The 14,151-nt window shown below is 46.0% G+C and overlaps 1 long non-coding RNA gene across 1 annotated transcript; it reads right to left on the bottom strand.

Annotated features, from left to right (window-relative positions):
* Nucleotides 1-2,330: 2,330 nt before the first annotated feature.
* LOC139241174 (uncharacterized) lies at nucleotides 2,331-13,305 on the bottom strand. The gene is made up of 3 exons (XR_011588808.1): nucleotides 9,840-13,305; nucleotides 5,979-6,141; nucleotides 2,331-4,531 (listed from the first exon to the last, which is right to left on the bottom strand). It is a non-coding gene; the product is annotated as an uncharacterized lncRNA (long non-coding RNA).
* Nucleotides 13,306-14,151: the final 846 nt, after the last annotated feature.

The following is a 14,151-nucleotide window of genomic DNA, read 5'->3' as shown; positions in this document are numbered from 1 at the left end:
TTCCTTTTATTCTATCCTTCCTGAATGTTGAATACCCCTGAATGTTGAGTTCCCAGCCCTGATCATCCTGGAGCCACGTCTCCGTAATCCCAATCACATCATATTTGTTAACATCTATTTGCACAATTAATTCATCCACCTTATTGCGGATACTCCTTGCATTAAGACACAAAGCCTTCAGGCTTGTTTTATTAACACCCTTTGTCCTTTTAGAATTTTGCTGTACAGTGGCCCTTTTTGTTCTTTGCCTTGGGTTTCTCTGCCCTACACTTTTCCTCATCTCCTTTCTGTCTTTTGCTTTTGGCTCCTTTTTGTTTCCCTCTGTCTCCCTGCATTGGTTCCCATCCCCCTGCCATATTAGTTTAAATCCTCCCCAACAGCACTAGCAAACACTCCCCCTAGGACATTGGTTCCAGTCCTGCCCAGGTGCAGACCGTCCGGTTTGTACTGGTCCCACCTCCCCCAGAACCGGTCCCAATGCCCCAGGAATTTGAATCCCTCCCTGCTGCACCACTGCTCAAGCCACGTATTCATCTGCGCTATCCTGCGATTCCTACTCTGACTATCACGTGGCACTGGTAGCAATCCCGAGATTACTACTTTTGAGGTCCTACTTTTTAATTTAGCTCCTAGCTCCTTAAATTCGTTTCGTAGGACCTCATCCCTTTTTTTACCTATGTCGTTGGTACCAATGTGCACCACGACAACTGGCTGTTCTCCCTCCCATTTCAGAATGTCCTGCACCCGCTCCGAGACATCCTTGACCCTCAAGTTAGAAGACCAAACTGTACACAATACTCCAGGTGTGGCCTCACCAAGGCCCTGTACAACTGTAGTAACACCTCCCTGCCGCTGTACTCAAATTCCCTCACTATGAAGGCCAACATGCCATTTGCTTTCTTAACCGCCTGCTGTACCTGCATGCCAACCTTCAATGACTGATGTACCATGACACCCAGGTCTCGTTGCACCTCTCCTTTTCCTAATCTGTCACCATTCAGATAATAGTCTGTCTCTCTGTTTTTACCACCAAAGTGGATAACCTCACATTTATCCACATCATACTTCATCTGCCACGCATTTGCCCACTCACCTAACCTATCCAAGTCACTCTGCAGCCTCATAGCATCCTCCTCGCAGCTCACACTGCCACCCAACTTAGTGTCATCTGCAAATTTGGAGATACTACATTTAATCCCCTTGTCTAAATCATTAATGTACAATGTAAACAGCTAGGGCCCCAGTACAGAACCTTGAAGTTCCCCACTAGTCACTGCCTGCCATTCTGAAAAGTACCCATTTACTCCTACTCTTTGCTTCCTGTCTGCCAACCAGTTCTCAATCCACATCAGCACACTACCCCCAATCCCATGTGGTTTAACTTTGCACATTAATCTCTTGTGTGGGACCTTGTCGAAAGCCTTCTGAAAGTCCAAATACACCACATCAACTGGTTCTCTCTTGTCCACTCTACTGGAAACATCCTCAAAAAATTCCAGAAGATTTGTCAAGCATGATTTCCCTTTCACAATTCCATGCTGACTTGGACCTATCATGTCACCTCTTTCCAAATGCGCTGCTATGACATCCTTAATAATTAATTCCATCATTTTACCCACTACCGATGTCAGGCTGACCGGTCTATAATTCCCTGTTTTCTCTCTCCCTCCTTTTTTAAAAAGTGGGGTTACATTGGCTACCCTCCACTCCATAGGAACTGATCCATGGAATGTTGGAAAATGACTGCCAATGCATCCGCTTTTTCCAAGGCCATCTCCTTAAGTACTCTGGGATGCAGTCCATCAGGCCCTGGGGATTTATCGGCCATCAATCCCATCAATTTCCCCAACACAATTTCCCGACTAATAAGGATTTCCCTCAGTTCCTCCTTCTTACTAGACCCTCTGACCCCTTTTATATCCGGAAGTTTGTTTGTGTCCTCCTTAGTGAATACCGAACCAAAGTACTTGTTCAATTGGTCTGCCATTTCTTTGTTCCCCGTTATGACTTCCCCTGATTCTGACTGCAGGGGACCTACGTTTGTCTTTACTAACTTTTTTCTCTTTACATATCTATAGAAGCTTTTGCAGTCCGTCTTAATGTTCCCTGCAAGCTTCCTCACGCACTCTATTTTCCCTGCCCTAATCAAACCCTTTGTCCTCCTCTGCTGAGTTCTAAATTTCTCCCAGTCTCCGGGTTCGCTGCTATTTCTGGCTAATTTGTATGCCACTTCCTTGGCTTTAATACTATCCCTGATTTCCCTTGATAGCCACGGTTGAGCCACCTTCCCTGTCGAGGAAATTTCTAAGTTAAAGTAACTCAAGCGGAGATTTCAGAGTCTTGCTTCAAGAGATTCTTTTAATATGTACAGGCGAGATATCTCGGAGAGCTGCTTGGTCCTTACCAAGGCAATACTCTGAAATTCTATAGAAACTTGTTCCATCTTTATACAGAAAAAAAGGAATTTTATCTCTACAATTGACACCTACATTATTCAGGAACATTACCAATTCTAAACAGGGCACAAAGGTCAGTTTACACAGCCCAACAGTATCTTGTCACGCCATTATTCAATCTTTTCGAGGGTCAGCAAGATCATCACTAAAAGCCCCTCTTATCAGAGAAATCAGTTTGTCCAGGCAATGGGGGTATCTTAACATATACAAATACCAGATGTACAGCTTTCATGTTATCTGTTCTTTTCTAACAAAGAAGAGACATCAAGTATTTTCTGGCCTTGCAGGATTCTGCAGTCTCAGCACAGAATTAAACTTACTAAAAGGAAGAGAGAAATTTAACCCCTTCCTATATCGTGAACTAAAGTTCTTCCACAACTCCCTCCTTGTTGATCTTTTATCTTTAATGATCAACATGCTTTCCTTCTTAGAAAGAAAAGGGAGGCTCATACCCCTCGGGGTAAGGTCTCATCTCTAAACATTCTTTTTCATTATAGTCATCTAACTGTCCCTCTATTCTGTTTAACCTTCCTTTCACGATCACATTTTTCTGCTCTATTTTTTCTACTAGGTTCATTACTTGTCCTAACAGGGATCTTACTTTCAGCCCCATTCCACAGACAATTAGCAGCAGAATCAGCAAAATTACACCAAGTACTACTATCGGGTGTATTGCCAGTTTTAATACCGCTGTTGCCCTGGGGGACCAGCCTAGGAATATATCCCACCAGTGATGCGCTGTTATAGAGGTAACTGTGTTTGCTATTCGTACTAATTGTCCCTTTTTAAAACTCATTTCTATCTCAAATTGGTGAATATCTCTGCCCCGCTTGGACAATGCCTTTTCTATTTCTTTGTCATTTTGTCTGTTATGTAGCCAGATACCTGTAGTTGCTGTAGCCCTTCATCCCACGCGTTTCTCAACTCTATACTTTCTCCTATTAGTCCTCCTACAACCTGGATTTTGTTTTGCAGGGTCTCTATATCTATTGTGTTCAAGGCTCCCATTCCTACTCCTACCCCACCTAATACAGTTCCCAGCACGTCTCGCTTTTTTCTCAAGGATCGGTCCAGTGTGACTCCAACACTGGTCGTGTTGCAACCATCCCTCTCCCTTAGCGGATATAGGATTTGTATGGTTAAATTTACTATACCTGGGGATCTTACTACCGATATGCAGGTGGTCAATATCCGTTTTAAATGGCCCGGATCTCTGGGGGAATGCCTATTTTTATTATGTGTCCACTGTTTAATATAGGTTCCCCCATGTAGTATTTTTGTACGGTTCATGCACTTTACCCATCCTCTGTTTTCTATTTTAAAATGACAATCTTCTTCGGGGTCACAAAACGTGCCATTAGTTTCTTGGCTCTCAGCTATTTCCTTGCTGGTCAGGCATGTCATATGTACCTTCCATTTCAAGGTTATGTTAAATCCTTCCTCACTGGTTATTTTCACTTCCCCTGATCTTGGGTCCACCCCTATTCCGCAGGCCTCACACCTTACTGTGAAGTTCCCCACTTTGCAATCCTCTTTTTCCGAACATACATAAGTGTCCTGCTGTCCTGCTTTGTCAATCGTGCCCCAGGCCATTTTCTCCTTTCCATATTTTACCTTCTTTTATAAACCTTTCTTCTGTTTTAACTCTTCCCACTGCCAGAAGGATTAACATACCCAGTGTCCCCTGATAGTTTTGCCAGGAGTCCTTCCTCATCTTCCTCCCTTTGTTTTCTTCTATAATGCTCCTGAACCAATTCGTTAAAATAATAGCTTACTAGTACAATAGTAACAGTGATCCACAAGATAAAGACCCAAATTGGTATACAGGCAAGTTCTGACATCTAGCTTGATACTTCGGGGTATTATGCTCTTAGTCCAGCCTGGCTCGGTAGAAACAAAAGGGGATGAGTACAGTTCTTTTCGGGGTGTGTCCGCCCTAGCTCGGTATTTCTTCTTCTTGCTGTGTTTCGTCTGGAAGGTAGTATTTACATCGGGTGGCGTGTATCCAATTTGGATGTTTTTCCAGTTTCAGGGCGGTTCTTGTTGTGAGGATTATCTGATATGGTCCCTTCCACCTAGGAGAAAAAGATTCCTTGTTTAGAGTTTTCACTAATACTTGCTCTCCCGGCCTGAAAGGGTGCATGTTTCCCTCTGACGGAGGTACTTGGGTCTGTTTTATTCGCTCATGCAGGCTTCTCGCTATTTCACACATGGCCTGAGCATATTTTAGCGACTTTTCGTCATTCCAAATTAATGCTACCTTTTCTGCTCCTAGTGGCGGTTTCACACCAGTAGGCATGGCCTTCCTAATAAGGCTTCATGGGGTGTCAAACCAATATTTCGGTTCTTTTGGTTTCTTATGGTATATAGTACCAATGGAAGGGCATCTGGCCATTTTAGTCCTGTTTCTTGACATACTTTAGTAAGGGTGGATTTTATCACTCCATTGACTCTTTCCACCATGCCTGAGGACTGAGGTTGATACGGTATGTGCAATTTCCACTGGAAACCTAGCGCTTCGGCTAGATTCTGCACTATTTTTCCTGTAAAATGTGTTCCTCTGTCACTATTGATTCCCATAGGTATCCCATATCTTGGCACTATTTCTTTAAATAGGATCTTCACTACTGTTCGGGCATCATCCTTCCTTGTTGCATATGCCTCTACCCACCTTGTAAACATATCTACTATTACTAATAGATACTTAAAGCCTAATACTGGAGGCATGTGGACAAAATCAATTTGCAAATTTTCAAAGGGCATGCTTGGTTGGGGTAGATGGTCATATTCTGCAGGCGTCTTTCCTCTATTGTTTTGTTGGCAAATTTGGCAGGTTTTAGCAATTTTCTCAATTATTACTGTTATTCCTGGTGCATACCATTGCGCATTGATAGCATGTATCATCCCTCCTTTGCCCATGTGAGCCTGACCATGAGCTAGGCGAGACAAGGGCAAAAACAAAGACCTGGGACATACAGTTCGTCCGTCAGGATGGGTCCAGATATTATTTTTTAAAAAACATCCTTGTTTCTCCCATGTTTTTCTTTCCTGCACTGTAACTTGTTGCTGTGCTATTTCAAGTTGTTGGGCGCTCAGTGTTGGCAGAGGGGAGACTGAGGCTGCCTGTAGGCAGCACGTCTGTTCCAAAGCGGCTCGTCGGGCCGCCTCGTCGGCCCTCCTATTTCCTATTGATACTTCATCTTCACCAGTTGTGTGGGCTGCGCATTTAATAACAGCAACCCTTTTTGGCAATTGAATGGCATCTATCAGGTTAAGCACTAATTGTGAGTGCTTAATATGCTTCCCGCCAGAGGTGATGAAGCCTCTGTTTTTCCATAGTTGTCCAAAATCATGGACTACACCAAATGCATATCTTGAATCGGTATATATATTAGCAGATTGATTTTTAGCTAATATACATGCTCTAGTTAGGGCGAACAATTCAGCTGCCTGTGCCGAGGTTCCGGGGGGCAAGGCAAATGCCTCAACAATTTCATATGGGTTCACAATAGCATAGCCTACCAGGAGCAAATTGTCTGATGGTCTGTGAGACGACCCATCTGTATAAAGAATGAGATCGGGATTGTCCATTGGTTCCGTAAGCAAATCTGGTCTAGGCATGGTAGCCATCTCCACTGTTGACAGACAGTCGTGCTGGTCTGGGTCCTCTATTTCTCTAGTGGAGCTGGTAGGAACAAAAACAGCAGGGTTTACTGCAGGCGCACGGCGAAAAGTGTAGTTAGGGTGTGACAACAGCAGCACCTCGTAGCCTGTCCTTCGGGATGCTGTGAAATGCTGAGTTGCTGCGGAATTCAACAATAACAGCACCGCATGCGCGGTGATAACAGTGCACGGATAGTCCAATACAATTGGTACTGATTTTTCCACCATGACCGCAGTAGCGGCTACAGCACGCAGACAAGCAGGCATTCCTCGTACTACTGGGGGGAGCATTACCGAATAATAAGCAACTGGTCTATTTCCCCCACCATGTTCTTGGGTTAACACTGCTGTTGCGAATCCTTCTTTTTCATTCACATACATTTGAAAAGGTTTCGAATAGTTCGGAAGTCCCAATGCTGGAGCGTTAGTAATAGCATTTTTTAACTGTTTAAATGCTTCTTCCCTCTCAGGGGTCCATTCCACTTTAGGTGGGGCTTCTTTTAGGGCAGCTGATCGTAGAGCCGCATCCCATTCCCGATAGTCGGGGATCCATTGTCTACAGTATCCCACCATCCCTAGAAAAGATAAAACATCCTTCTTTGTCCTTGGTGTGGGGGTGTTTTGGATGGTTTGAATTCTTTCAGGTCCCAGCTGCCTCTGCCCCTGGGATATACGAAACCCTAGGTACTGCACTTGGACTTGGCAGAATTGTAACTTTTGCAGTGAAACCCGATGCCCTCTTTCACATAGGTGCTGTAAAAGCTTTATAGAGTCTTGCATACATTCAAACCCGTGGCTGGAGGCCACGAGCAGATCGTCAGCGTATTGTAATAGCACCGACTGATCTGATAATGAGCAGTCCTCGAGGTCTCTTTTTACGGCTGCCGCATAAACTGCGGGGCTTTCGGTATACCCCTGGGGCAGCCTAGTCCACGTATACTGTTGTTTCTTATACGTGAAGGCAAACAAATATTGACTTTCCTCCTTTAAAGGGATGGAGAAGAATGCCGAACACAGATCTACTACAGTAAAGACAGTAGCTGTGGGTGGGATAGCGGATAGTATGATGTTGGTGTCCGGTACCACAGGGGTGATAGGGACTACTATCTTATTTATAGCTCTTAGATCTTGTACAAATCTCCACTCATTTGGTCTATTAATCTTCGGGATAGGCAGTATCGGCGTATTACACGGGCTCTGTGTCTTTTTCAGGACGCCTTGCTCTAACAGTGCTAAGGTGACTGGCTCTATCCCTTCTTCCGCCTCCGGTGGCAGTCTGTACTGCCTTATACTTGGCAATACAGCATTTTTTATCAACTGTACCCTATGGGGCACCGCAGAATAGACTTGTCCAACATGGTTTTTATGTTTAGCCCAGAGTTCGGGGGACACTTGACTCAGTGCCATTGGTATGTTAGGGCTAGTTTGTCCGGGGGGTTGCTGTTTTTCAAACGTAGCATCGTGCCCTTTTCTCTCCCAGTGGAGAATTCCTCTGTCACGGGTGATAAATTCTAGCCGTATATCCTGCAGTTCTATCATCGCCCATGGTTGATAACCTGGTCGCTGTCTTTTCTCTTCTATGTCTAAGATCATCCCGCCCATGTCTTTAGGTTTTGCTGGGGGCTTTACAGCCAATGTCAGATGGGGTGTCGTATTTTCTTCTTTAAATCGTTTTTGTTGTAACGGTGTTAGCTCCACGGCCACCCCCAACCCTTTAGATCCGAAATAAATGTGGGGAGTAGCTTCTATTACTTCGTTTTTTATTTAAGAACGGTTGCACAAAGCGCTGATAGTCTTCAGCCCTGTGTCGAGTATACCAGGCTGTACAGTGAAGCTGAACTGCCTCAAAGCTTGTTAAGATGATATACAATAACTCTTTAATATTAGGGTCAATTTTAATCTTTAAGTTTTCCACTGCCTCTTTTATCAGGGGGGAGTAGAAGTTGCCACTCAGTTGCCAACTATAAAGGGCAGCACTTTCTTCATTCTTTTCCTCTTTCTCTCTTTCTATCCCATTAAAGAACTGATGAATGTTATTTGGAGGGATCTCCATAAACATCCCTTCCTTTGTGCAATATATTGTGGCTCCTAGTTTGCACAAAGTCTGTCTTCCTAATAGAGGGAGAGGCGTTGTCTTAGAGACTATCAGGGTTTCGTCATTAACTTGTTGTCCTTCAATTGTCAATTTAGTAGGTTCGGATAAAAAATCTTTCAAGGGGACGCCGGCCACACCCATGCTTAAAACAGTGGTGTTGCTTACGGGTAATCCCACAGAGGGCGGTACAGAGGACATAGTGGCGCCGGTATCCACCAGGAACTTTACATAAGTGTTTCCTACTTTTAGTATTGCTAAGGGATTTTCTTCTATGTCCGTTGATAAGCGAAGAGTCGCTGCCTGTACCGTTATGCCTCTGGGGCATCCCTATGCTGATTGATACGGATTGGGGTTAGAAAAGGAAAATTGAGGGGCCGGTGGAGGTGGAGGTTCGGAAAAGTTCCCTTGCGACCCTCTATTCTGTTTGGGCGGGCATCTACAGTCGCGAGCCCAATGCCCTATTCTTCCACAATTTCTACACTCATCTTGAGAGCGATCTCGCTGTGACCACTGTCCTCTTCCTCTTCCTCCACCCCTAAATCCCCCTCGATTCTGCGCCTGCCCTCCGCCTCTCTGCTGGTAATATTGACCTGTTGCTTTGGTTTTACTTACGTAATTGAACAATCCCTCCCTGTCCATGTTTGCCAAGACAGTGACTGTCTCTTTCCAGGTTTTTCCTTGCCAATCTAAAACTTTAATTTTGTAGGTCTTTGCATGCTGTGGTAACATGCAGTTCAGCAGTGTTTGTACTGCTAAAGGTTCATTCGTATCTAAGGGTATTCCTGCATACTCCTCCCAGCTATTTTTCCACCTGGCTGCGAAATCTATCATTGATTCTTCCGCTTTCTGCAAACAGCGAGTAACCTCCCCTATATCCCCATGTTGTCTAGCCCCTTGTAGAATTGCATTCCGTCCTCTATTCTGTAGCCAGTGTGTTAAAGATTCGTTTCCTTCATTTAGCAAATCATTATTAGCTCTCCAATCCCCTTCTTCTCCGGGCGGGATATGGAACATATCTTTTACTCCCTGCCAGGAAGATCCGTACGCTGCTTGTAATAATAGTTTAACATCCCCTGGTAGCGGATTATAAATTGTACAGGTCTGCTCAAGCCAGTTATGAAATGCAACAGGTTTCTTTACCGGGTTTGGGGCTGCAGAGATCATATCTCTGGCCTCTCCTGGAGACCAGGGTTTTAAAACCGCTGTGGTTCCTATCATTACTCGGGGATTTTGGAGGAGGAGGGTAGAGTCGGCTTCTGCCTGAGCTGGGGTTGTTTGTGACCTTAGGACCATACCAGCTCTCAGATTGGCTCCCCCTTTTCTTTCTCTCCTGATTTATTCTCTGATATTTTTACTTTCGTAGGCTGATGTCTTTTTGCAACCTCTAGCCATTTAATAAAACATTTATCCATATAATCTTTGTCCCAAGTAGGGTCTCCTCCCCCTTCCTTAGTTATTTTCCTCCATTCTTCGATTAAAGACAATTTAAAACTTCCTCCATATGGCCAGTCCCCATCAGACCAACCGTATAAATCGCTACTAAACGTTACCGCGTATCGGTCATCCCCCGTTTCTTTAATTACAGTGTCCGCCGGCGAGCCGGGTGGCACAATTGGATCTCCTACCTTCTCTCGTTGCTTTACTACCTTACGAATCCTTTTTTCAGTTTTGCGCTGCATACTCATTCTTTTAGTTGGAGGGTCGGTTTTCTTCCCTTTTCTAGGAACTGGACGCAAGCATCCTGCTCGACTAGAGCTGTTTCCCATTCTCTCCGGATGCAGTTTCTCGCGGTGTTTCCTGAAACGAGAGGTTAAGACACGCCCACAAAAATATATACACACACAGTATTTACAAAGCGCTCACCGGTGTCTCTTTTCGGCTCGGCTCGGGTCTCCTTTAGCTTTCTTGTTATTTTAGCTTCTTACGGTAGCTACCCTATGCCTCACCCTTCCGGGATCTAGGCGGCTTGCCCCCTTTTCTAGGACAGCCTAGGCACTTTCCCCCTTAAGCTGGGAAAATCCTTTTAAAATTCCTCTTTTTCTTTTAAGCCAATTTTTACTTTTAATTTTGTTCGTTTGGGATCTCGTTATCAGAGGTCCTGCAGACTACGCCAGAAACTGTCGAGGAAATTTCTAAGTTAAAGTAACTCAAGCGGAGATTTCAGAGTCTTGCTTCAAGAGATTCTTTTAATATGTACAGGCGAGATATCTCGGAGAGCTGCTTGGTCCTTACCAAGGCAATACTCTGAAATTCTATAGAAACTTGTTCCATCTTTATACAGAAAAAAAGGAATTTTATCTCTACAATTGACACCTACATTATTCAGGAACATTACCAATTCTAAACAGGGCACAAAGGTCAGTTTACACAGCCCAACAGTATCTTGTCACGTCATTATTCAATCTTTTCGAGGGTCAGCAAGATCATCACTAAAAGCCCCTCTTATCAGAGAAATCAGTTTGTCCAGGCAATGGGGGTATCTTAACATATACAAATACCAGATGTACAGCTTTCATGTTATCTGTTCTTTTCTAACAAAGAAGAGACATCAAGTATTTTCTGGCCTTGCAGGATTCTGCAGTCTCAGCACAGAATTAAACTTACTAAAAGGAAGAGAGAAATTTAACCCCTTCCTATATCGTGAACTAAAGTTCTTCCACATTCCCTTTTTTATTTTTACGCCAGACAGGGATGTACAATTGTTGTAGTTCATCCATGCAGTCTCTAAATGTCTGCCATTGCCCATCCACAGTCAACCCCTTAAGTATCATTCGCCAATCATCTCCGGAAGCAACCTCATGAACCTTCTCTGAACTGCCTCCAAAGCAAATATATCCTTTCTTAAATATGGAAACCAAAACTGTATGCAGTATTCCAGGTATGGCCTTACCAATACCCTGTATAACTGTAGCAAGACTTCCTTGCTTTTATACTCCATCCCCTTTGCAATAAAGGCCAACATTCCATTGGCCTTCCTGATCACTTGCTGTACCTGCATACTAACCTTTTGTGTTTCATGCACAAATACCCCCAGGCCCCGCTGTACTGCAGCACTTTGCAATTTTTCTCCATTTAAATAATAACTTGCTCGTTGATTCTTCCTGCCAAAGTGCATAACTTTACACTTTCCAACATTATACTCCATCTGCCAAATTTTTGCCCACTCACTTAGCCTGTCTATGTCCTTTGTGCTAGTTAACTTTCATAATCTATCTTCCCTCGCGTAATCATTTTTGTTAGTCGTTCTATGCTGGCTTTTAAAAATTTCCCAATCCTCTGGCCTCCCACTAGTCTTAGCCACAGTATATGCCTTTGTTTTCAATTTGATACCATCCCTTATTTTCTTAGTTGGCCATGGACCCTTCTGCGCTGTATATTTCTATATTTTTATGTTTCTACCAGCCTGAGGCCCCATTGAGGAGGAGCAGTAGGCGTGGGAGGGGCGAGAAGGGAAGGAGTGGGAAAGACTCGTTAACTGTGTGTGTGCTAGTGGCCAGAGATGGTGACCTTGTTTGATTATAAACTAATGTGAATAGTTGCACATGAATGTGGGTGATGTTTCAAGGGGTCTGGTTTCAGTTATTATTTGCTGTCGATGATGGTGTCCTTTAGTGCTTCTTTACAGCACACTATGGTTTTTGTTGTAAATAAAAATTATTTTCCTTCTTCCCGTTTGTTTAAACGGAGGCTTGGAGGGTGGGGCGCGATGTCTTCAGCAGATCGGCAGGTGAATAGGTTAGCCATTCTGCATATCTTGCATTATTCATTGGGATTGATGTGCGATGAGCCTCTGACGAGCAGCCCAAGTGTCAGGCTGCCTTCTCCTTGGCTGAAGCTCCTCGTCTTTGTCTTCGTCTTCATCGTCATCATCCTCCTGAGGTGGATCATCCACCCCTGCTGGTAATGGCTGGCCCCTCGTGATGGCCACGTTGTGCAGCATGCAGCACACAACGGTGAACATGGACACGCTATCAGGTGAGTACTGAAATGCCCCTCCAGAGTGGTCAAGGCAGCAGAAACGCTGCTTCAGAATCTTGATAGTTGGCTCTATAATGGCCCTGGTTGCGATATGGCTGCTGTTGTAGCGCTGCTCGGCAGGGGTGGTGGGATTGCAGAGGGGTGTCATCAATCACATGCCGAGACCATATCCTTTGTCGCCGATGAGCCAGCCATGTCCTTCATGCGGTGGCTGCAACTGTCGTGGTACACTGCTCTCCCGCAGGATGAAGGCATCGTGGCAGCTGCCAGGATAGCGTGCATTGACAGCGAGGATGATCTCCCTGTGATCGCAGACCAGCTGAACGTTGATTCTGAAACACCTCTCCATTGTGGGGTGGGGCCGCAACGCCACATGTGTACAATCAGTGGCCCCCTGAACCATGGGGAAGTCCGCTGTCCTGGCAAAGCCATGGGAGCACTCATTCTGGCTCTTGCTGGACATGCTGAACTTTATGTAGTCCATGTGTCGGCTGTAGCAAGCGTCAGTCACCTAGCGAATGCAGCAATGTACTGCAAGCTGCACGATGTTGCATATATCACCTACAGGAGACTGGAAGAAGCTGGTAGCATGGATGTTGAAGGCAACTGTGACTTTCACTGCCACTGACAGCGAGGTCCTGGTGCCGATGTCAGCTTCGAGGTATGTCTGCAGGAGGTGGCAGAGCTGAGTGACCACCTCCTTCCGGAACTGCAGTCTTCTTAGGCACTGCTCCTCAGACATATCAAGATTAGAATAATGTGAACGGTAAACCCTCCACCTGTATGGCCTCCTGGCCCGAGGTCTGGGGGTCTCTCTTCAGCGTGGACCCACAGTGGCCTGAAGCCATCTCTGTAGCCAACGCCTTTCAAGTTTTCGCCGCAGGACGACGTGGTGTGTCATCACTGTCCCCATTAAGTTGCAGAAGGTAGCTACAATGTGCTAGTCACCAATTTATCCAACCTGAAAATGTTTGCGGAATGCTAGTTGTGAAGCTGAGTAGTCGCAGCATGCCAACACCTACGCACTCTGCGAGGAAAGAACGCACCACTGTCCGAAACCTCTGTGGCCCAGCTGCAACTCCTTTTAAATAGGGTCTATTTGTACTGCACTTTTTTTGACAGACAGACGACAAGCCCACCCCCTGTCAAGCTCTGCCCCCCTCCCGGCCGCATCATTTCATGCGCGTGGTGCCAGAAGCAGGACCTGAGGCTCCGACTCTCTGCCCCCACCCCCCCCACCGGCCAGCCGGGGCCCAATGGCGGCGGGAGAGGGCCGATGGCGATCGGCTTGGGTCCAATGGTGGCGAGGGAGCATGGGGTGTGGCCCGATGGCGAGAGAGAGGCTGTTGGGGAGAGAGAGAAAGGCGTCTGTCAAGCCCCGCCCCACCCGCCCGTTCTGCACTTTTTTGACCGATAGGCGACAAGCCCTGCCCCGGTCAAGCTCCGTCCCCCTCCCAGCCCAAATCATTCCATGTGCGTGGTGCCAGAAGCAGGATCTGAGGCTCCGACTCTCCCCCCCGGCCGGCATGGGCCCGAGAGCGGCTGGCGGGGGGCCAAGAGCGGTGGTTCTGAGGCTAGGGGTGGAGAGAGAGAGGCTGGGGGGAGAGAGAGAGGCTGGGGGAAGAGAGAGTGGCCAGGGGTGGGGGCGGGGAGAGAGAGAGAGACATGGGAGGTGGGGAAGACGGATCACGTTCTTCCAACCCCCTACAAGGGACATCGTTGGAGTGGATGATATCCAGAAGTCACGGCACTGTCACTATTCACTTCATACCCAATAAACCTGTTAACAATCCATACACAATGTCTGCCCCATCTATGGTTGGGTGGGGGGGGGGGGGGCGGGGGGAAGGGTGGCGAGAATGCACTTGTGCTGGGATAAGGCATTTCGGCTGGGGGAGGCATGTACTTGGACTGGGATAAGGCATTTTGGGGAGGGAGGGATGTACTTGGACTGGGGTA

The sequence above is a fragment of the Pristiophorus japonicus genome, chromosome 2, assembly GCF_044704955.1.
Source record: "Pristiophorus japonicus isolate sPriJap1 chromosome 2, sPriJap1.hap1, whole genome shotgun sequence".
Lineage (NCBI taxonomy): Eukaryota > Metazoa > Chordata > Chondrichthyes > Pristiophoridae > Pristiophorus > Pristiophorus japonicus.
This window is presented reverse-complemented; position numbering and strand designations above follow the sequence as displayed.